The sequence below is a fragment of the Notolepis coatsorum genome, assembly GCF_963971535.1.
Source record: "Notolepis coatsorum genome assembly, chromosome: 19".
NCBI classification, from domain to species: domain Eukaryota; kingdom Metazoa; phylum Chordata; class Actinopteri; order Aulopiformes; family Paralepididae; genus Notolepis; species Notolepis coatsorum.
The window spans coordinates 30,996,176-31,019,865 of NC_140183.1; positions in this window are offsets into that span (position 1 = coordinate 30,996,176).

Below are 23,690 nucleotides of genomic sequence, written 5' to 3' on the forward strand. Positions count from 1 at the left end.
ACAGTGCCATATATCTGACAGTAGATCTAGAAGGGAGACGGAGGAACACGATTTGGAGACTAAATGTAGGAATATTAAATAACAAAGGGGTGGTGAGTCAGATCAAGGAGGAGATAGCCAGATATAAGGAAGAAAATGACAACGGGGCGGTAGACCCGAACATTCTATGGGACACACTGAAGGTAGTGATAAGGGGGAAATTGATGGAAAAAACAGCAATGCTGAAGAAGGCCAGAACGGAGACATATCACAATCTGATAGGGAAGCTGAAGAAGCTAGAGGGGAGACACCAGATATCAAAAGAACAGGAAACGCTCGGAGAAATCAAAGAAGTAAAGGCCAGGATAAATAGGGAATTATTGACGGAAATAGAAAAGAAAGCGAGGTTCATGAAACAAACGTACTATGAAGGGGGACCAAAAGCGACCAGACTGTTGGCTAGGAGAATTAGAACGCAACAGAAGTTGAACACGATACACACAATAAGGGATACAAAGACTAATGAAATATTGAGGGACCCAGCTGAAATAGAGAGGACATTTAGAGAATACTATGAGAAATTATACACACAGCCAAAAGCAGCGGGAGAAGAGGAAATAGAAACATATCTGGAGAAGCTAGAGTTACCATCGATAGGGAAAGAACAGAATGAAGAATTAAATAAAATAATTACGGAACAAGAACTGGAAGATGCAATTAGTAGAGCTAAAAACAACAAGTCTCCGGGGAGCGACGGATTCCCATCGGAATTCTACAAGACATTTAGAACTGAATTAGCACCCATGTTAGGGGCGGCGTTCAGACACACGATGGAAGAGGGGAAAATGCCCCCCTCGTGGAAGGAAGCCATAATCACCACGATACCGAAGGAAGGGAAGGATAGGGAATTATGTAGTAGTTTCAGACCTGTGTCCATACTCAACGTAGATTACAAGATGTATACATCAATAATATCAAAAAGATTTGAGACGTTTATGCCAGACATTATAGATGAAGATCAAACTGGATTTATTAAAGGGAGACAGACACAGGACAACGTGAGAAAGACATTACACATAGTAGAGGAGATACAAAAACAAGGGGGTAGCGCGGTACTGATTAGCCTAGATGCAGAAAAAGCGTTCGACAGTGTGAGCTGGACATTTTTATATAAAACATTGATGAGGTTCGGACTGAACGAGAGGGCGATGAAGATGATCAAGGCACTATATCAAGAACCGACAGCGAGGGTTAAGGTGAATGGCAGCTTGACGGATAGAATCAGATTAGAGAGGGCTACCAGACAGGGATGTTGTCTCTCACCGACGCTCTTCGCCGTTTTCATAGAACCACTGGCACAACTGATCAGACAGACCGAGGACATCAAGGGAGTAAGGATAAAGGGAACGGAATATAAACTAGGCCTATTTGCAGACGACGTGATAGTATACATGAGGCAACCAGAAAAGAGCTTCCCGGCACTGATGGATCTACTGAAGGAATATGGCCACTACTCAGGATACAAACTAAACGTGACAAAGACACAGACCTTAGCATGGAACTATTCTCCAACGACGGAAATTAGAGAACAGTACGGGATAAGATGGGACATGGACAAGATTAAATACTTAGGGGTGAACATCACGAGAGGGGTGGAGAAACTGTTTGAGGCGAATTATACACAGATAAATCAAAACATAAAGAGAGACCTAGAGAGATGGACAGTAATGCCCTTGGACTTCAATTCAAGAATAGAGGTCATTAAAATGAACATACTATCAAGGTTACTGTACCTATTCCAGTCACTACCGATACAAATACCACAGAATCAATTCAGGGAGTGGGACAGACTGATATCGAGGTTCATATGGGCGGGGAGAAGACCACGGGTCAGATATAAAACACTACAACTACCAAAGGAAGAGGGAGGGATGGCAGTACCCAGCCTACAAGATTATTACTATGCAGCACAACTGAGAGCAGTGACGTGCTGGTGTAACGACAGATATGAGGCAAGATTGAAAAAGAAGGGGAGGGATACAAGGTACAAGCTCTGGTGGGGGATAGGGAACTATTTAAAGAAAAAGAGGGACTATTAGATCCAATCACCAAATGCACCTTGACCATATGGAACAGAGTAGTAAAAACACACAAATTGGAGAAGCAGTCAGGGGTCCTGAGATGGGTAGCACATGACAAGAGATTCAAACCAGGGAGGTTAGACCATGGATTCAGAAGGTGGGAGAGGGGGGGGGGGCAACAGCAATATGCAAAATGATAGAGAAGGGAGAAATGCAGACACTACAAAAATTAAAGGAGAAATTTGGACTAGAAAACAGGGACCACTTCAGATATCTACAGGTTAGAGACTACTACAACAAAGAAATAAGGGGGGCCAAAGACGAGGAACAGAATGGAATAATAAAGATGATAGTATGGGCATACGAAGGGGGGCAAGGAAGAGTAATATCAGCAATATACCGGGCTATAATGACCAGCAAGGGACACACGACCGATTATATAAGGGAGAAATGGGAGAGAGAACTAGAGATAGGAATAACAGGGAAGGAATGGGGGAACATATGTGAGGTACAACATTCAACAACAGGATCGAGAATATGGAAAGAATTTGGATGGAAAAACATAATCAGATTCTTTATAACCCCAGAGCTGAAGGGAAAATATGCACCAACACAAAAAGCATGCTGGAGGATGTGTGGGAAGGAGGGGGCAAATCACACGCACATATTCTGGGGATGTCAGAAGCTGAAGGGCTATTGGGAGGAGATAGGGGAAGCAATGATCAGAATATTAGGATACGGGCTACCACAAACAGGACTAGTGCTTTACTTAGGAGACCTGACACACGAGGGAATACAAGGGGGGGACAAATATTTAATAAAGATAATGTTGATAGCGGCCAGAAAAGCAATAACGAGACTGTGGTACAAGGAAGACCCACCGACAATAGCAAAATGGGTAGGAATAGTGGAAGAAATACAGGATATGGAAAGGATAACACACATGCTGAGGTTACAGGAAGAGAAATTTGGGGAAAGATGGGGAAAGTGGGAGGATTATAAAAGGAACGAGAACGACATCACAGAGGAAGAACCAAATGCAACACAAGAGAGCGAAGGGTAAAGGAGGAAAGATGTTCAAGCAGGGTCTATGAACCCATGTCACACACCTGTACTTTAGTTAATATTATCTATTTTGTTTTTGGGATATTACAAGTGCTGAATGCTTTTATACCTTATTATTTATGTCTGTTTAACGGTGTGATATTAAATATTCAGGGATGAGGTGGTTTGTGTATGGGTGAACCAAAAGGCAAAGTGAAAGTTAATAAACTTGAGAAAAAAAAAAGAAAGGACGAAGGAGAAGGGAAGAAAGAAGCTCAAGGAGGGTCTCTGGACCCAGATCACACATACAAACCTTAGTCAGCATTTATCGTCCTTGAGTAGGAATTACCTGTTTATGCCTGTTTAAGGGAGATACACAATCAACCTTTATATCAAATACCTAGAAAACAACAGTAGGGGAACCAGACAACTAACCATGTGATACCCATGTAAATATTTATGTGCACTGTTTTTTCTTTTTGTTTTTATTGTGATGCTAGTTTCTTCATTTTTTATTATTTATTTTTTGTAAGTGCTGTCTGTCTAAATAACTGTTAATAAAAAATTTAAGTTTAAAAAAAAAAAAAAAATGTTCACTCTCTCAACCGGTGCCCCGTCGATGCTGAGGGGGCTGTAGTCCCTGACCCCTGACCTCCTAAAGTCCACAATCATCTCTTTTGTTTTGCTGACGTTCAGGGAGAGGCTGTTCGCTTGACACCATCCCGCTACAACCTTTACCTCTTCTAGGTAGGCCCTCTCGTCGTTTGCAGAGATCAAGCCCACCACTACCGTGTCGTCAGCAAATTTGATGATTGTGTTGTTGTTCCGCTGTGCCACACAGTCATCATGTGTGTACAGGGAGTAGCGGAGGGGACTCAGAACACAGCCCTGGGGGGCCCCTATGTTGAGAGTGATGGATGAGGAGGTGCAGTTGCCTGCTCTCACCACCTGGGGTCTGCCCGTCAGGAAGTCCAAGACCCACTGGCAGAGGTCATAGTTCAAGCCCAGGTCCCTGAGCTTGGCTATGAGTTTGGAGGGGACTATGGTATTGAATGCTGAGCTGTAGTCGATGAATAGCATTCTCACATAGTTCCCCTGCCTCTTGTCCAGGTGTGATGCTGCTGTGTGCAGCACATGGGCTATGGCGTCCTCCATGGACCTGTTGGGGCGATATGCAAATTGCAGGGGGTCCAGGTTGATGGGGAGGGAGGAACAGACGTAGCCTTTCACTAGCTTCTCAAAGCACTTCATGGCTATGGAGGTGAGAGCTACAGGGCGGTAGTCGTTGAGGCAAGCGGGCTTGGATTTTTTGGGTACAGGGATAATGGTGGACTTCTTCAGATAGTGGGGATGACAGCCTGTTCTAAGGACAGGTTAAATATGTCAGTGAATACTGGGGCCAGTTGGTCGGCACAGACTTTTAGGACGCGGCCTGCTGCCTTCCTGATATTCACTTTATTTATACTTTTATTTTTTTAATCCTCTTTTTCTCCGCCTGATTTTCTATGCTTTTCTCCCCATCCCAATTTAGTCGTTATGCCAATTCCCCCCTCCCCTACCTGGTCGTTGTGCGCATGTTCCATGTTCCCCCTACTGGTCGGTACAAGGGAACCCTGAAGTCTACCACATGCTTCCTCCGACACATGCAGAGACAGCCAGCGGCTCTCTTTTCACCCGGCAGCGAGGACTCTCATTGGTGAAGTGTAACGCGTGGGAGGTCATGCTGCCTTCACCACTTCCTGCCTTTTGCTGAGCAGGCGCCCAGACCTGACCTGTAGGCGTCGCTGTCCACAACGCCAGATTACCACCCACGACTTCCCTCCCGCTAACTCAGCCAAACGAGTTAGTATGACGATCGACCCAAGCCGCAGGCAATGCTGACTCCGGGAGTCGAGACCGCAGCCTCTTGCATTGGTGACGAGCGCAATCTCCGCTACGCCACCCGACCGCCTGATATTCACTTTCTTAAAGGTCCTCCTCACCTCATGTTCTGTTATCCTGAACACTGAGTCTCCATCGGCAGTGCCCCCCCCCTCCATTGCAGTGGTTTGTAGGCTGGTGTTGTTATTCACAGCCTCAAACCTCGCATAGAAGGTATTGAGATCATTTGCCAATGAGATGTCACTGTTCAGCTTGAGGGAGGTGCCTTTGTAATCTGTCATCGTTCCGAGGCCCTGCCACATACCTCTAGAGTCAGCCTGTTCATACTGAAGTAAAATTGTATCCCTGTAGCGCCGTTTTGCCTCTATCACTGTCCTCCTTATGTTGTATCTCGATTCTCACCGCCTTGTGTTCATTCATGTTGCCTGTCACAAGCCCGGCGTTGTATGCTGAGGTGCGCACTTTCAGAGCCTTACGGACGGATTTGTCTACCCAGGGCTTTTGGTTTGGGTAAACTCTAATTGTGGTAGAGGGGATTGTTTCTTCTACCAAAGTACAAACAAAGTCTAGCACTGTTTCCGTATAGTCATTAATATTGTCTGTGTTGTCACGGAACACACTCCATTCTGTACATTCAAGTGCAGCCTGGAGCGTCCCCTCTGACTCCACAGTCCAGCGCTTAACCTCTCGCGTTACTACAGGGGCGCGCTTGAGACTTTGTTTATACTACACTAAATCACTGGGTAACATTATCACGTCTCATGGCTTCTCGTATCATTGTTAGCTCACATCGCAGCGACAACCAGAACCTGCAGATTCCTCCTGAGCAACGTCAGAAGGATCCGCCCCTTCCTGTCAAAAGAAGCCACCCAACTCCTCGTCCAATCAACAGTCATCTCCCGCCTCGACTACTGCAATGCACTGCTCGCTGGCCTCCCGGCCACTGCCACCAAGCCTCTTCAACTCATTCAGAACGCAGCGGCCCGCCTGATCTCAAACCTACCGAAGTCGGCCCATGTCACCCCACTTCTTAGGGACCTGCACTGGCTCCCCATTGCTGCACGTATCCGCTTCAAGGCCCTCGACCTAGCATACCGTGCGGCAAAGGGAACCGCTCCCGCCTACCTCCGGTCAATGGTCTCTAACTACACACCCTCAAGACCCCTACGCTTTGCATCTTCTGGCCGCCTCAGACCTACTCCTATCCAAGCCCCGGGAGGGTCATCAAAGAGATGCCGCCTATTCTCAGTCCTTGCCCCACAATGGTGGAATGAACTACCCACCCCAGTTAGGACAGCCGAAACCCATCCAATCTTCCGCCGTCGACTTAAGACGCACTTCTTCAACCATTATCTGAAATAATAATATAATAAAAAAATTAAAAATTAAAATAAAAAAACTCCCTAAACCCTAACTAACCTTACTGTTATGCACTTGTCCTAATAAACTAACCTACACTGTAACACGCAACACTTTGATGAACATTGTTACTCAGCTGATAGAGTTATAATAATAATAATAATGCAGGACCTGTTGCAGAGGTCTTTATTCGGCATGCAACGACACTCAATGTTTTAGCGGTACACACAGCGGTTAGTTTTTTAGCACACACACCGGAACACACACGCATGCATTGTCTCTTTAGAATCGCCGATGCGATTTGTCTCTGCGATTAACCCATCCCGTCGTCCTTCCCCCCCAAGGGCAGCCGGGAGCAGACAGGCGTCAACGTGAGCTGCACCAGGGGACCAATCCACAGCGTTAGCGATATGTTGTTGTGCATGTTTTTCCATTGGGTTTATCTTATCAGGGGGGAAACCCTTGCGAGCACGGGGAGAACATGCAAACTCCACACAGAAAGGCCTGGGAGATACCCCACCTGGGTACCTGGCATCATGGAAACCTGGTCCCCAAGCAGGAATCGAACCCTGGACCTTCTTGCTGTGAGGCGACAGTGTTAACCACTACACCACCGTGCCGCTGAGTTGTACCCTTCCTGATGACTTGTCGTACAGAACTTGTAAGTCGCTTTGGATAAAAGCATCAGCTAAATGACTAAATGTAAATGTAAATGTATACTGCTGTAAAAGAAAGATGGCGTCATGGTCTGATTTGCCGAAAGCACTAGCTGCCTGAGACTTGTACCCGTTCTTAAATTGCGAGTAGCAATGGTCTAGGATATTCCCGTCTCTGGTGGAACAAGTCACATGCTGATAGAAATTTGGCAACACTTTTCTCAGATTAGCGCTATTAAAATCACCCGCAACCACAATAGCAGCGTCAACCTTAGCTGTTTGGAGTTTGTTTACCTCGTCGTGAAGAACTGAAAGTGCCACTCCAGTGTTTGCGTGGGGGGGAATATACACTCCAATCAAAATGGCGCACATTAATTCTCTCTGGAGAAAGAATGGTCGGCTCTTTTTGGCTATGTACTCCAGGTTTGGGGAGCAGTGGTTAGAAAGCTCCTTCACGTTGCCTGGATCACACCAGTTGTTGTTAATCATGAAGGCTATTCCACCCCCCCGTTTCTTTCCGGATTCTTCCTCCGTGCGGTCTTTTCTGTGAATGAAAAAGTGGTCGGCCGGTTCGTGGACGTGGTTTGGGACGTCCGGTGTCAACCACGTCTCGGTGAAGCAGAGAACATTACAGTCCCTAATGTCTCTTTGGAATTGAATCCTTGCTCTGATGTCGTCCAGTTTATTTTCGATTGATTGCACAACAATATGCTGGGCAATGGCGTTTTGTGCCTCCTGGATCTCAGTCTGTTTCGGACGCCTGCTCTCCTTCCTCGCCGTCTCCCCCCTTCCTTGCGTGGGCCGATGTCTGGTCCTGTTCTACTCAAGATCTCAGCAGGCCATTGTTGTTGTTGACAAGCTAAGCCTTAGTCTCTCTATTGTTGCTGCGTGTATACGGAGGCGCTTGCCTGACCGCAGCAGCTTGAACAGGCTGTTGTTGGGGTGGTGAGGGTCCTTCATTATTATGCTGTTGTATTTACTCAAGGCGACTGACATTTATCTTTCCATCTGTTTATCCCAATTACATAAACACACAGTCCCGCATACGTGCATTTCTTCAGAGTTCAGTTTCTGATGAAAACTTTGACAGAGATGGTGGGCAGCTTAGACACAATACCAACCACCCTCCAGTTGCTAGCTGTCCCAGAGGCGTGTATGCTTTCCCCAACGCAGTTGTGTTTCCGCGTTCCCGTTTTGCGCTCTGATTGGCCGCTGCCATACCCTAGCACGCCCCCCCTTGCTACGCCCGCTAAACCCTCGCTATGAGTGACGTGCGAACAGCTGTTGAAATCGAACTGAGAAAGTAAACATTACAGTTCTACTTTATAAAATGCTAATTGTAAATATGTTTAGGTCCACTCTACAGTTCTACTTTTGTTTTGATGTGAAAAGTGATGCTGCATAAGATGACAAATGGGGGACCCTGATGTAAACAAGACGAAAGTCTTTCTCTGGTCTGCATCCCCTTAACAATTGTATGTATTGAGCTGTACTGTACGCGATTAAAAAACAAGTCATTGATAAGCGACGGCCATATTAGACACATAGCCATAATTTAAGATATAGTTTATGCATTCGCAAATATGAGAGCTCTGTCATTGAAGTGGGTGGTGGCACGCAACAGCGTTCACCCTGATGTAAACAAAAAACAATCCGTTTCGACAATGTTGACTGCAAACAAGTCATTGATAAGCGACGGCCATATTAGACACATAGCCATAATTTAAGATGTAGTTTATGCATTCGCAAATATGAGAGCGCTGTCATTGAAGTGGGTGGTGGCACGCAACAGCGTTCACCCTGATGTAAACAAAAAACAATCCGTTTCGACAATGTTGACTGCAAACAAGTCATTGATAAGCGACGGCCATATTAGACATTAGCGTTCACCCTGATGTAAACAAGACGAAAGTCATATAGCGAGGGTTTAGCGGGCGTAGCGAGGGGGGCGTGCTAGGGTAGGGCAGCGGCCAATCAGAGCGCAAAACAGGAACGCAGAAACACAACTGCGTTGGGGAAAGCATACACGCGTCCCAGAGACATTGGGCCTCATTCCTGAACACAGTTAAGAAAAGGTTACTAAGAAATCTCTTCTTAACTCCACTTACGAAGTTCCCAGGACAATTCTGGTATTCCTTTTTTTTTATCCGCTTTTTCTCACATTTTCTATTTTTCTCCCATCCCAATTTCGTATCATCCAATTCAACCCTCCCCTGTCTCGAACGCTGTTTCTTGCCTCCCACAAGCCGGCTGCAATGTGGACTAAGTCATACATAGCACGAGTCCCCTCCGATACTCGAGGTAACAGCAGTCGCATCTTTTCACCTGCGCGGCGCGATCTTTCAGCGTCAGGGGTCTGCGCTTTGGAGGGGCGCCGCCCCCATCGCTTCCTGATTCTACTGCGCAGGCGCACCAACCGACCTGTAGGAGTCGCTGTCCACAACGCCCGATCCCCACCCATCAGTTTCCCACCCCCTAATACTGCCAATGTGTATTACTACGGACGACCAGCTAAACTGAAAGCAATGTGGAGCGCTGGGCTCGAACAGACGAACCCAGCGTCTCCAGTATTCGTGGTGAGCGCCATGCCCACTGCACCACTGAATGGTTTCTCGTCTGGGATTCTTTCTTAGCTAAGAACAGGATTTAAAGGAAAACTCCAACATTTTGGGAAATTAGCTTATTTGCCATCTACCCTGGAATTAGACAAGAAGATACATACCTTTTTTCTTCTCTGTGCATGCAGTAGGAGTAGGAAGACGCACACCATTAGCCTAGCTTAGCGTCAGTCACTGGAAGTAAGTTCCTCCATTAGCCTAGTTCGCAACGTCCGTACTGCATGCACAGAGAAGAAAAATGTATCTTCTTGTCTAACGCCAGGGTAGATGGCAAATAAGCGAATTTCCAAAAATGTTGGAGTTTTCCTTTAAGAACGTGGAAAAGCAGTTGTACATAAGCCAGATTGGAGTGTGCCCATGTTCTTTTACAAGGCACCGTGATCTCCTAAAATTATTAAAAGCACTACACAAACACTGCAAATTGTCTCCTCTTGCCCCACTAGAGGAGACAAGTTATTAGACCATGTTTACTCAAACATCAAGGATGCACACAAAGCTATTCCCCTCCCCCACCTGGGACAATCAGGCCATGTCCAGACGAAACCGATTTCGGTCGTATCAGTCAAAGTATTTTACCGTATGCACCTTTCATCCACACGGAACTGCGTTCTGGGAGCCTGAAAACGCTATTTTCTGAGACCGGGTCCCAGAGTGGGAAAATCTGAAGACGCCCCCTTGCATCGCTGTCTTTACAAGCCTATACGCACATTTTCCTATTCCCATGGGCCTGGTGTTGAGATTTTACGATGCCAGCTTGTGAGAATTTGTTGTAGCCAGCCAGCTAGCGTTGATGCTATTCAATGTTATCAACATTAGCACTAGCATACACAACTAACGTTAATGCCATTCAGAATGTATTAACATAGCTACAACACATAGTAACGTTAATACAATTGCATGCATCATTCATTGTTTACAATGCACGGGTGGAGCTAGTCGAAAGGACTGGACATGGAGACAAGTTAAACATCAATCAATTAATTTAACAGGTAGTTCTAGCTGCCTCCGACCGCACCACGGGGCTATTATATTATATACGGCTTTGACGTGCGCTCTCTCTCTCTCCTGCCAATTAAAATCAGCAGCTCTTCCTTCTCCTCATCACCGGCTGCCTGTGAAGCTGCATTTGCGCCACGGTGTGTGTGTCTCTCCTGGCTATCCGTTACTTGGAAACTAGCATCAGCTCAAAATCACAGAACCGGACGACACAAGTTACTCCACTACAACAACGATAACACTTCCAGTCGGGGGGTTTCAAAATAAAAGCGACGTCTAAAACAGGAAAGACATTTATTTTGTAAATTTGTGGCACGCACTTACTTCATGAGACGATTTCGTTTTTACGGAAACCTTTTTTTAAATGAAAACTAAATGAAAACGAAAAAGATCAAAATCGTTTTCGTCTGGACAAGGCCTCAGACCACCTTTCTTTGTTCCTTTTACCCAAGTACATTCCACTCATCAATCGTGTGAAGCCCTCAGTTAGAACAGTCAAAATATGGCCTGAGGGGGCAGACTCTGAGCTGCAGCACCAGTTTCAACACACAGATTGGAGTACCTGTATGTTTGCCACTGTGGTGGAATATATTATCATGTCATTATGGATCTGTGTTGAGATATCATTTTATCATTTTACAGCTTGACTGGTTCATTGTGGCCAGCTATGTAATGTGTGAGACACACACGATAATCTCCCCAGCCAGCCAAAGCAAGGTTGTTATTAGTTCCCGTAGCTGGGAACCATTTTTATTTACTTTCATCATCATATCTGATGTATAATGTTACGTCTTGCAAGTGTGTATTAAACCAGTGTTTCTCAACTGGTGGGTCGCGACCCAAAAGTGGGTCGCGGGGCCATTTTGAGTGGGTCGCGGATGTGTGTGTAAAAAAAAAAATACAATTTTTTTTTACTACCTATCTTTGTGAAAGAGTTGCTTTGTCTACCATCACCCCAGACTTTGAGACTCTTGTCAGGAGCAAACAACATCCCCAGTTATCCCATTAGTTCCCTGGGATGTTAAGCTAAGAAGTCTGCTAAGAAGGATATATTATTTATTATTATTATTATTATTATTATTATTATTATTATTATTATTATTATTATTATTATTATTATTATTATTATTATTATTATTATTATTATTATTATTATTATTATTATTATTATTATTATTATTATTATTATTTTATTTCATTATCTTTTTAGCCTAGTTGCACTTTTGTTGCAACCCCAGTTATCCTATTAGTTCCCCCAAACTTACTGTAGGTCTGTTATGTTAAGCTAAGAAGTCTGCTAAGAAGCATAATTATTTATTTATTATTATTATTATTTTATTTCATTGGGTTTTTAGCCCTAGTTGCACTTTTGTTGCAACCCCAGTTATCCCATTAGTTCCCCCAAACTTAGGTCTGTTATGTTAAGCTAAGAAATCTGCTAAGAAGCATATATTATTTATTATTATTTTATTTCATTGGGTTTTTAGCCCTAGTTGCACTTTTGTTGCACTTTTTGTGTTTATTTCATGTTTTTAACAGTGCATGAAAGATTGCGTATTACTGCATTTTTTTTTTTATAAATCATAGTGGTTAAAAAATTTGGGTCGCGACTTAATGACTAAGGAAAATGTTGGGTCCCGAGGCTAGACCAGTTGAGAACCACTGTATTAAACTATGTTCTGCCATATAGCCCATAAGCCACATAGCTTGTGGGAACTGCTCTGTTTTCCTTTTAAGACAGCCATAACATAGGCATAGTATTGATCATTCTAACCACCATCCTTGTTATTTTCCAGCCCCCTACGTCATATTCATGTATTAACTGTATGTTCAACGAGACTTCGTTCTCACTTCTCGGTCAGACATTTGTGTTACACTGTCTCTGATTATGAACTGAGCATTTCCTTGTATGGCCATATGAGGGAATAAATGAATGCATGAATGAATAAATAAATAAATTAATGAATGAACAAACAAATGAACACACAAATGAATGAATGGATGAACAAATTAATGAATGAAAAGATTTATGAATGAACAAATGAAATTATTAATAAACAAACTAATTATTGAACAAACGAATGAATGCATGAACAAATGAATGAATAAATTAATTAATTAATTAATGAACAAACTAATTATTGAATGAACGAATGAATGAATGAACAAATGAATGAATGAACAACCAAATGAATGAATGAACAAATGAATGAATTACCAAACAAATGAATGAATGAACAAATGAAGGAATGAATGAATGAACACATTTATTAATGAACAAACATAGAATTAATGAAAAAAATTGTGAATGAATGAACAAAAGAATGAACGAATGAACAAACAAAATAATGAACAAATGAATAAACAAATGAATGAATAATGAACAAATAAATTAATGAATGAAAAAACTAATGAATGAATGAATGAATGAACAAATTAATGCATGATTAAATTGTTGAATAAATAAACAAATTAATGAATAAATTAACAAACAAATGAATAAACAAATGAATGGATGAACATATGAATGAATGAACAAACAAATTAATGAACAAACAAATTAATGAACAAACAAATGAATGAACAAAGGAATAATTGAATGAAAAAACGAATGAATGAATGAACAGACAAATGAATGAACAAACAAATTCATGAATGAACAAATTCATGAATGGATGAATAAATGAATGAACAAATGAATCATTGAATAAATGAACAAACTATCGAATGCATGAATGAATGAACAAACAAATGAATGAACAAACAAACAAATTAATGCATGAAGGAATGAAAGAAATAATGAATGAACACAAATTAATGAACAAAAAACGAATGAGTAAATGAATGAACAAACAAATGAATGAATGAATGAATGAATGAATGAATGAACAAACAAATGAATAAACAAATGAATGAATGAATGAACAAATGAATGATTGAATGAAAAAATTTATGAACAAATGAATGAACAAACAAATGAATGAATGAACAAACTAATTAATGAACAAACAAATGAATGAACAAACGAATGAATGATTGAATGAATGAACAAACTATCGAATGAATGAATGAACAAACAAATGAATCAATAAACAAACATAATGCATGGATGAATGAAAGAAAGAATGAATGAATTATTGAGCAAACGAATGAATGAACAAACAAATGAATGAACAAATGAATGATTGATTGACATTTTTTTATTATAAATGAATGAACAAACAAATGAATGGATGAATGGATGAATGGATGAATCAATTATTGAATGAATGAACAAACAAATGAATGAACAAATGAATGAATGATCGAATGAATGAACAAACAAATGAAGGAAGGAAGGAAGGAAGGAAGGAAGGAAGGAAGGAAGGAAGGAAGGAAGGAAGGAAGGAAGGAAGGAAGGAAGGAAGGAAGGAAGGAAGGAAGGAAGGAAGGAAGGAAGGAAGGAAGGAAGGAAGGAAGGAAGGAAGGAACATGGGCGTTTAGAATGTGTATTTTCAGAGCAATGGGAGAGCACTCTGTCCCCCTTGCCTGGTATTTATCTGTTTCCCACCCCCTCTTCTCTGGTTCCTCCACTTTCCCCAGTGTTAGTCTGGAGGGTCTGGATCCAGCTGAAATTGAGGGGCTCTTATTTGGAGCCCTGGGGAACTCCACTTCCAGAAGTGGGCAAGCCCTTCGCAGAGCCTCCATCATCTCCTATGGCCAGGAATTGGGCTCGTTGCTGTCGCTCACTGAGGAAGAGGTGGCCTCAGACTCCCAGCTATTCTCCCCATTGGAGGTGAGGCTCAGTCTCAATGTTGGATCAATGGTATGTCAATTACAAAATTGTATTTGCAATATACTATATACTATATTCATAATACTATATATAACCCTGCTAAAACGTAACAATCGCCTCAAAGATATCCCATACCAGACCTAACTAGACGACTGAACCTCCATACCAGACCTAACTAGATGACTGAACCTCCATACCAGACCTAACTAGACGACTGAACCTCCATACCAGACCTAACTAGACGACTGAACCTCCATACCCATTAACTCCCATTCATGCTGATAACCTGGTCAGTTATGCCTTATGTCTTGTACTAGTTTTATTTCAGCTTGTACTGTAGTTTGATCTCCTCTTATTTCATGTATATAGTTGTACATTGTACACTATTTAGCTAAACAGCGTTGTAGCTGTTCGGGTGAATTCTTCATATGTAAATTGGTAACTAATTATCATGACTGCTACATGCCAATAAAGTACTACTACTACTACTACTACTACTACTACTACTACTACTACTACTACTACTACTACTACTACTACTACTACTACTACTACTACTACTACTACTACTACTACTACTACTACCACCACTACTAGTACTACTACTACCACCACTACTACTACTACTGCTGCTGCTACTACTACCACCACTACTACTACTACTACTACTACTACTACTACTACTACTACTACTACTACTACCACCACTAGTACTACTACCACCACTAGTACTACTACCACCACCACTACTACTACTACTACTACTACTACCACCACAACTACTAGTACTACTACCACCACTACTACAGCAATACTATCATTTAGATTTCCAATGCCTCACTCTGAATGGAGTGGTCCTATGAGTGGATACTGGATCATAAGGTATATTGAATAAACTCAAAGATAAAGGATACTGGAGCACACAGATCATCCTTTGTTTCTTTATTTAGGTATAATAATGACTCTGAACTCTTATGAAGACGCTGTTGTGTCATTCTTGTACCTAAATCCAGACAAGTAAAGAGGATCTGAACTGTCCTCTTTGAGAGGCAATGGCCACCCTCTTCACCAAAAGGCTGCAGTGTGTGGACCTGCTTGAATGAACAATATTTTGTTATGTGGCCTGTACTTGTGAAGTGCCGTAGGGGATCTGATGTACAGCAGAACCGTGAACAGGACTCACATGAGCACAGAGACGAGGCAAACTCAGTCATCTGAGACACATTCTGGCAATTTATCTTGGGTTTATTGAAGAATACAGAAACCTAATATATATATAACACATCTGTGTGCTCTCATACACACACACACACACACGCACGCAAGCACGCACGCACGCACACGCACGCACGCACGCACGCACACACACACACAGACACAGACACACACAGACACACACACATACAGTATACACCTCATGCACACAGACTGATACTGATGCCTTTGTGTTTTTTTCTGGTGTGTTCTTTTTCAATTCATTCTCTCTCGCGCACTCTCCCTCTCTCCCTCATACGTGCACGCACGCATGCGCACACACACACACACACACACACACACACACACACGCACACACACACACACACACACACACACACACTGGAGCCCTTGTGTTCACTTGTGTCTCTATCAGGAGCAGTCCTCTCAGCTGCAGGGCCTGAGCTCCTCTGCTCCCTCGCTGTGTGCCAGCCTCAGTCTGCGCCAGCTCCCCCAGTGCACACACACACACACACACCAACACACCAACACACTCACACACACACACACTCTGCCATATCAGTATCCATCTCAGCCGTGCCATCGCTCCTACTCCAACGCCAGCACCTACTCCAAGCCCTGCGGACGTTACAACGGTAGGCAAGCCTGGTGGACTGTTTGTGTGTGTGTGTGTGTGTTTGTGTGTGTTTGTGTGTGTGTGTTTGTGTAAGGGACTGTTTGTGTGTGTGTGTGTGTGTTTGTGTGTGTTTGTGTGTGTGTGTTTGTGTAAGCTGTATTAATATCAAGAGTCTGATGACAAGCTGTCTAAAACTATTAACATCAAGAGTTTGATGACAAGCTGGCTAAAACTATTAATATAAAAAAAAATGTGTGGTGTCTGCGGTAACGCAATTTTATTCTGTTTTATTAATTTTAGTTTTTTCTATTGTCATTGCCATTGTGTTATGGTTAGTAATATGTCCTGTGAAGTCCTGTCTATTGTTATTGTTGCTGTGTTGTGTTGTCTTGTTTCATGTGGAAGAAAAGAAAGAAAAAGAAAGAAAAAGAAAGAAAAATCGATAAAGAAAATAAAAGAGTCTGATGACAAGCTGTCTAAAACTATTAACATCAAGAGTCTGATGACAAGCTGGCTAAAACTGTATTAACATCAAGAGTCTGATGACAAGCTGTCTAAAACTGTATTAACATCAAGAGTCTGATGACAAGCTGTCTAAAACTATTAACATCAAGAGTCTGATGACAAGCTGTCTAAAACTATTAACATCAAGAGTCTGATGACAAGCTGTCTAAAACTATTAACATCAAGAGTCTGATGACAAGCTGTCTAAAACTATTAACATCAAGAGTCTGATGACAAGCTGTCTAAAACTATTAACATCAAGAGTCTGATGACAAGCTGTCTAAAACTATTAACATCAAGAGTCTGATGACAAGCTGTCTAAAACTATTAACATCAAGAGTCTGATGACAAGCTGTCTAAAACTATTAAGAGTTTTTGATTGGTCACATGTCACAAGTAAGTCCCCAAAAATTGCAGCATGTGCACAAGGACACACATGCACACCACGCCGCTACGAGCACAGGGGTAGAAAAGAGTGCACTGGAGGCATGTAAACATGCCCTTGTGTTTCAATTTGATTGGTCGATCTTCCTCTAAGTCTAACAAGCTAACTGCCTGCCAATCAAAGGAGGTCGGACTCCAACTTTACCAAAACTGAAAGTGAAACTTAACACTCTGCATGCTGCCACCAGAAAGCTCTTGCAAAATACACATTTTCCAGCAAAAGCTTCTGGGTTAAGGGTTAACGGGATGTGGACAGCCCATAACTTAAGTCCAACAGCCCATAAGTCCGACGGCCCATTATTCTAACATTCCAATAGTCTAAAAACGTCCCATTGGACCGAAAGTCCATTAGTCCAACAGCCTTTTTTGCCCTTAAGTCCTGCAAATTTAGCATAAAACGTCTGTCTATTGCATACCCAAAGTAAATTGAAAGCTATTCTTGAACCATTTATAGCACATGCATGAGTCTGGCCTCTTTTGAAAGTAAACATTCAGAGTTTTCTTCCACAACAAGAAGGATCACTCTGACTGCTACTGTAATAGAGTTATAGAGGTTTGAACACACTGAAATAAAAGTTTATTTTACTTACGTCTGAATTATTTTGCAAACAGATGCCTCTTACCGCTATGAGAAGAATTGAGTGTCATCAGCATAGTAGTGGTAGGAGGTGTCCAAGGACGGAGCCCTGGGGGACACTTGTCTGTAGGGGGTGGGGATCATTTTTTTTTTTTTTATGTATTTTTATTTATTTATTTTTTTACTATGGATGAATATAATATGATTGAGGTGTCACACTGTATAGCGTAGGTGTCATGTAATACTGTATAGCCTAGGTGTCATGCAATACTGTATAGCCTAGGTGTCATGTAATATTGTATAGCCTAGGTGTCATGTAATACTGTATATCCTAGGTGTCATGTAATACTGTATATCCTAGGTGTCATGTAATAGTGTATAGCCTAGGTGTCATGTAATACTGTATAACCTAGGTGTCATGTAATACTGTATAGCCTAGGTGTCATGTAATACTGTATATCCTTGGTGGCATGTAATACTTTATAGCCTAGGTGTCATGTAATATTGTATATCCTAGGTGTCATGTAATACTGTATATCCTAGGTGTCATGTAATACTGTATAGCCTAGGTGTCATGTAATATTGTATATCCTAGGTGTCATGTAATATTGTATATCCTAGGTGTCATGTAATACTGTATATCCTAGGTGTCATGTAATACTGTATAGCCTAGGTGCCATGTAATACTGTATAGCCTAGGTGTCATGTCATACTGTATAACCTAGCCAGGAAACCTGAGACATGCTGCTATCCATGGTGGATTTGACAGGACCACCACACTAAGATATTATGGGCAAAAAACTCCATGTGGAGCATCAAGTTAGGCTGAATACTGCATATAGCAGCTACAAACTAGCCAGTGTCAAAGCTAGGCTGAATACTGCATATAGCAACTACAAACTAGCCAGTGTCAAAGCTAGGCTGAATACCGCATATAGCAACTACAGTACAAACTAGACAGTGTCAAAGCTAGGCTGAATACTGCATATAGCAGCTACAGTACACACTAGCCAGTGTCAAAGCTAGGCTGAATACTGCATAAAGTGTGTGTGTGTGTGTGTGTGTGTGTGTGTGTGTGTGTGTGTGTGTGTGTGTGTGTGTGTGTGTGTGTGTGTGTGTGTGTGTGTGTGTGTGTGTGTGTGTGTGTGTGTGTGTGTGTGTGTGTGCGCGCGCATGTGTGTGTGTCCTGTTCAATATATGATGTCATGATTCCTCTGAGTATCTCAGCCTGTTACAGTTACTGTAAGAAAAACAAGACAAACACTGTAAACAGACGAGATAAGCAGCCATTATTTGTTGAACCAATTAAAGCGGAATGCCACCCATTTTAAGTTCACATATGTTCTTCCTGTGCCCCACGACAGCTCAGTCAGTGTTTGTGTTTGTTTGGCTCCTCCCGACTTCATGTCGAAGTGTCCTTGAACAAGACACTTAACCCCAGCACCTTGCATGGTCACCTCCGTCGGGGTGTGAAAGGGCTGCACGATTCTTGCTAAAATGTGAGATCACGATTCTCTCACACGATTCTTATTTTTCGTCATCATTTAAAAAAGTAAAGTAAATTAAAACAAATTAATTTAAAGTACAAAAAATATTTAAAAAATCATCATAATTTAGAAATGAGATCGCATAGGTCTATGAATCGAGATCGCGATTTTTTTTCCTATTAATCGTGCAGCCCTAGTGTGAATGTGTGAGTGAATGGGTGAATGTGAGTCAGAAGTTCACAATCACTGTTGGATGGTGATGGAGTCTGTGGCAGGCTTGTGTATTCTGTTGGATGGTGATGGAGTCTATGGCAGGCTTGTGTATTCTGTTGGATGGTGGTGATTTTTAAGATGGGGGCTGACATTTGTGGTGTTTCCATCTTTCGTCCAGACTTGTTCATCACACAGTCTACAAGTCACCTCCTTCAAGTTCTCTGGCAACGCTTTTTTGTTTGGTTTAAAACCAATGAATTGCCAAATAGGCGCATGTGCATTAATTTTGCTAACGAGAGCTGACACCTTTCCAAAGAGAAAAGGAAAGAGAGAGACTGACTATAGCACAAGATTCATAACAGGCGTTGCATAATTGAATATAATATACGTGAGGATCATCAACGTGGCCAACCAATATCTCCCAAGCCTAGGCCATGCCCATCACCATACCCCTTTGGGCTGATTGGCATGAAAGGTGAATCATCTCTTCCTTGCCCCATTTAGAAATGATTTTCCTTCTTGTGATAGATAGGCCACTCCAACTGCCATGCTATGACAATTGGCAATGAACACACACACACACACACACACACACACACACACACACACACACACACACACACACACACACACACACACACACACACACACACACACACACACACACACACACACACACACACACACACACACACACACACACACACACACACACACACACACACACTTGACCTCTATGCCAATGTGCAGCCTCCTAGGCTAAAAGCTGCTCGAGAGGGGGCCACATTTGTGGACCAACCAGCCAACAGAGCGAGCTATAGAGCTGCTGGTCGCAGCTAATAAAATTACACTGGCCTCATCCTGAGTAGCTTCTGTATGTCCTGATCTGTCATCTTCTCTCTTTATGGGGTTGTCAGGGGGGGGGGGAATCTTGCTAACGCTGAATATGTGATATCATCATGATGCTTCTGAAATGATCACACAGCCTACATCGTACGCTTATTTCCCAGCCCGCTTGTGTGTGTGTGTGTGTGTGTGTGTGTCACGTATGCGCGCGTGCTGTAATGCGGAAGCTTCCTTCCTGTGTTTGTTCTCACTGCTGTGCTTGACACACACACACACACACACACACACACACACACACACACACACACACACACACACACACACACACACACACACACACACACACACACATTGGAGGAGATACGTTCTCGTGCTCTTTCCTCTTTCTCTTCGTATATCTCTCCATTTCTCTCACGCTCTTCATACATATTTCATACATGTCTTTTATGACACTGAATTAGTATCTGAAATCCTGGGGTCAAGTCACATGTCTTGGGACCAAAGCTGCTGGGATTTCCCAGAAGCTGCTAAGAGGTCAGTCAACATAGCAGATTAACTATAGTTTGATGTTTGCGTTTCATCAAACCATTTTTAAGATGGCGTTTTGTGAGTTTTCCACAATCCAAGAAAGATAGAAGAGAGAGAGAAGAGAGAGAAGGATATAGAGTTAGTCATAAGATAGAAGAGAGAGATAAAGACATGTCATATAAAGATAGAAGAGAGATAATGACATGTCATATAAAGATAGAAGAGAGAGAAAGAATGACATGTGATATAAAGATATAAGAGAGAAAGAATGACATGATATAAAGATAGAAGAGAGATAATGACATGTCATATAAAGATAGAAGAGAGAGAAAGAATGACATGTGATATAAAGATATAAGAGAGAAAGAATGATATGTGATATAAAGATATAAGAGAGAATGACATGTGATATAAAGATATAAGAGAGAATGACATGTGATATAAAGATAGAAGAGAGAGAATGACATGTGATATAAAGATAGAAGAGAGAGAATGACATGTGATATAAAGATAGAAGAGAGATAAAGACATGTGATATAAAGATAGAAGAGAGATAAAGACATGTGATATAAAGATAGAAGAGAGATAATGGCCCAAACAAATGTGGAATGCACCTGATTGGATAAAAACATGCTGCTAGTATGTCAATATTCCAATGTACAGTGTAAAATGTGTGTGTGTCCCCTACCCAACTCCCCCCCCCCCTCCCCACCTCCAATGTACAGCCCTCACCCAACCCACCCAACCCCACCCCACCAACCTCCTCCAATGTACAGTTTCTACGCCAAATGTATATACACTCCTTTTCTGGACACTTTTGTATCACAAACAGTACTGTATTTGCAAATCTGATATGTCATAAATGTATAGATGTAGCAGTACTGTCTATCTGTATGTCATGTATGTCATATATGTTATGATGAATTGAAAATGGGGGACCCTGATGTAAACAAGACGAAAGTCTTTCTCTGGTCTGCATCCCCTTAACAATTGTATTGAGATGTACTGTACTGTACCCATTCTGCAATCTGTTAATAAACTTTTCAATCAATCAATCAATCATGCAGAGGCTAACAATATCTACACTACAATATCTTTAAAATGTAAGTTATAAGTGAATTTGAACTTCTCAATATCTGTTTCAGAGTTTCAAAGTTCAATCTTGCTTAGTTTTTAGAAAATGGTATAAAGAATTGCAGTAACTACAAAATCACACTAAAAGAGGCAAACCACAGTAAATCTAGTTACTGCACTCTGTATCTGTTTCCCCATAAATCGCCTGCAGTTACTGTGGTCTGCATCATTCAGAATTTGAATCTGGATTCTACTGGCCCTTACTTTGCACTCATTGATCACCACATGATCTCACACATGTATTCTCACAGCCAACCATTCAGCCAAACCTGAATGCGCTAAACCTCCAATATTACTTCATTAATACATGTTCAATGTTGGTGCTGTGCAAATTACTAATTTGTTTAAATTCGAAATAAGCTTTATTGGCGTTATAGGAAAGAAACATATGATGACAAAGTAACACAGTAATACAATTGAGGTAATATTATAACAAAACCATTCAATAAGCATGGTTCACTTCATTAAATCTGTTTCTCCTTGCTCTGTCTTTCTGCAGACTTCTGGCTGAGTTGTGGAGGCTTCACACAGAGGTGAGTGGTTGACTTTTCTTTGACGCCTCTGACTCAAAGGAAGTCAGAGTCGACCACAGATGCTACCAAGACTAACAAGACATGACCTCTATCTCTTTGAATGGGGAGTCATCTGTCTCTAGGAAACGGTCATATACTGTATATAATTTTTATTTAATATTTGTTAAAGGTAAATGACTGACAACACAAAATGGTTAATTTGTTAACAATGTCCCTTTTCCACTTAGACCAGTCCTTCATTCCAACAGCCATATACAATGCATCACTGTGCCTCACTGCATCACTAAGCACAGAGTGACAGTTACCATCTTCCTGGACTCTTAGTTTTGAAACAGCACTGTGCAATATTACACCTACTGTAGACATCAGTATATTTTTACTGTATTTATTTACTGTATATTTTATTCCATTTTTATTCTATTTTATTCTACTCTTATCTTAGGCAATTTTATTTTATTTGTTTTGTTATTCTTATTCGTGACCTGTTCTGTCTAAATGTTTAAATGTTGAGCAATTTGCAGTGTCAAATTTCCCTCTGGATAATAAAAGTATTTCTATTCTATTCTATTCTTATATGCATCTGTGCCATCCAGTGGTTTTTACCACAGAGTCCTTAGTTACCAGGCAACCACTCACTGCTTGATTCACAGTCTTTTGACAGAGATGGTGATTCATTTAAAACATCTTTCAAGCTCACATTTTACCCCAACATCCACTAAAGTGTTTGTTTTGTAGCAAGTAGTTGTTCGTTGTTGCCACCATCTTTAGTTTTACAGATTTCTCCATTCTGCTCCACCTCCTCATGATATGTGTGTCTCTGATTGGACCTGGTGACTGTCAGTCTGCTGCACAACTCTTCACATGCATAGAGAATACAGCAACATGCAACACAAATGCATTGAACAATTCACTGTAAGTGACTGATAAAGTCATCTGATACAGATCAACGATGGAGAGAGATTGTTGCTCTAAACATGCTCAGACTGACTAAAGGTCCTCAACCAGTGCTCTGAAAGGAATTCTGGAGCACATGGGACATATATCCATTTTAATGATGCAAACAGACTTAACGTTTCTCCTTGCTCATCTCTTCTCCTCCCTTCTCCTTGCTCATCTCTTCTCATCTCTTCTCCTTGCTCATCTCTTCTCCTTGTTCATCTCTTCTCCTTGTTCATCTCTTCTCCTTGCTCATCTCTTCTCCTTG